Below are 2,344 nucleotides of genomic sequence, written 5' to 3'. Positions count from 1 at the left end.
AAAGCAATGTCAGCATTCCCCTGTTCCATTTATTTTTTGGAAAGGAATCGTTAAAAATGTTCCATTTTCACCTTGTTTGCAAGTTGTGATTAAGGCTTCTCCCCCAATTAAATTGTGACATTCTGGCTTGAAAAACAACTTCAAGATCTGGAAGATAAGCTAACACACGCATGCATGAAAAAAAAAAAAATCCTCCTTCTTTCTTGTGGAAAGAAATTCAGCAGTTCAGTGGAGCCACTTCTTTTATTAGTAGTGAGACAAATATATTTTTAAAAAAATTGCTGATAAAACAACAGATTTGAAAAATGTAAACTTTATGCAACTCTGGACCACAGTGGTTTCCCTTTTGTCTCTTTTTCCAGCATAAAACAGAACCAGAGCTTTGGTGTCACAGGTTCCTGCAAGGAATCTACCTGGATAGGTAAATGCTCTGCATCAGTGTACAGTCTCTGATGCCGTAGCTACCCTGCTACTGACACCCCAGCTACGTCAAGGTGGGCACTACTACAGCCATGATGTCCTGAAGGCACACCTTGGTAAAGGAAGTGACACCTAATAGAGATATGAGATTTTCTCACAAAAGGAAAAAAAAAAACTATCTGTGGTACTCATCCCACAAGCATTGATGCTTTTTGTTATGTAAAAGGTAATAACTACATATGTTTCCCCACCTTTATAAAAGAAGAGTTTTGGCACAGGAAGTTAGGAGACCAGTTCATGGCAACTCATGTTGAATTTAAGAGTCAGAATTCAGGTGAGAGTTGTAGTCCCTGTGTTTCAGCTATGAGACCACCCATCTTCTCTTTTGGCAAGCATGAGTGGAAATGTACTTCTGCCTTCCAGTGTCTGTGACCATGGTAGTTTCCAAGGGAGTATGTTGCAATTGTTTTAGTTTTTCCATTTCTGCTCTTCTTTCACAAGCTGCCTGCAAAAATCTGCAACACCCTTACATTGTCTATGTTCTGAGCTCTCTTGAAAATACAACCCTACTCTGATTCCTGACAAAATAACCTCTTGTAGTGAGTTTGTTATGACTGCTCCTGCCACCAGGCAGGGTTAGAGGAAGTACGTGTAAGCAATGACTCCAAGCATCCACCCATTTTCACTTGTTGTGGCCAGTGACTGTAAGCTGGTAGGGGCAGGGACCATCACTTTCTTCAATTCTAAAAGGCTTTGGTGTATCAGTACATCCAACCACAGCACTGACGGTGTCCCCTTAGAAGGCTCGTTTTCAGAAGAGTTAAAATAACATGCATTCCTAAGTTTTTTATGAGATTCTTAATGCTATGAAAAACAATGGAATTTATTTTGTTTAAGTCTTTCCTATTCAACTGCAAATAACACAAGTGCAAAAACATCAGGAGGACAATACCATCCACGGTAAGGGAAAGGTAGCGTTGGATCTCTACACTTCCTTTGACTATAACATAATGGAGTTCCCTTAATAACCTGATAGATTTTGATAAACCATGGCCATGTTGTGATGACCTGCTTCTTAGGTATTTGTTTCCTTGTTCTTCAGGCAGTTTCATTTCTGTGTGTGCAATCACAGCACCCTCTACTGCCTCCCGCGTACCCTGCAAAACGACAGAGAATGTGAACTCGTAAAAAAAAAGACTTTAGAGTGACTAGGCTCTCCAGTTATCACGTGTTGTTTTGTATATGAAACGACATCCCCACCATGATAACGCAAGACGGTATTTTAATCCTGTCTAGAACACAGATCGGAGCTCATAAATGAAAAGGATGAATTCCTCATGGGCTCACGCACCTATCAACCTGAGAGCAGCTTTCCCCTTTCATATGTACGCAAGGCATTATTTTTCACTTTTGTTAGGCCCATGTAGGAAAAAAAATCTATTTTCCTAGTGAGAAACACAAAAAGTGAGTAGATCACATGCTATTTCCGTGTGCTCCGCGTCGACTACTCCGGGCCTGACAGAAAACTCCCCTTTCCCAGAACCCGCCCGCCCCTCAGGAGCTTGAAGTGTTAGGGCTGCGAAGTGCCCTTTCTCCCCTGGCAGACGCAGGTTTCCTGTACAAGTCCAGGGGTCTGGCTCGTTTAGTCTCAAATCGCATCCTCCACTGCCAGCCGCGCTCAGCAGGGCCCTTTGCACCGGCCGCTTCAGCACTTCCCTGGGGGTGCCGGCCGGTGCCCGGTGCCCGGGGCGGAGACCCCGGCACGTAAGGCTGGAGCCGCGCCCGGCGGTGCCGGAGGGAGGGAGGCGGTGCCCGAGGGAGGGAGGCGGTGCCCGAGGGAGGGAGGCGGTGCCCGAGGGAGGGAGGCGGTGCCGGGGGAGGGAGGCGGTGCCGGGGGAGGGAGGCGGTGCCGGGGGAGGGAGGC

This window comes from Empidonax traillii, unplaced genomic scaffold (assembly GCF_003031625.1).
Source record: "Empidonax traillii isolate 1590-97213 ecotype Southwest subspecies unplaced genomic scaffold, ASM303162v1 scaffold487:size479533, whole genome shotgun sequence".
Taxonomy (NCBI): domain Eukaryota; kingdom Metazoa; phylum Chordata; class Aves; order Passeriformes; family Tyrannidae; genus Empidonax; species Empidonax traillii.
This window is presented reverse-complemented; position numbering follows the sequence as displayed.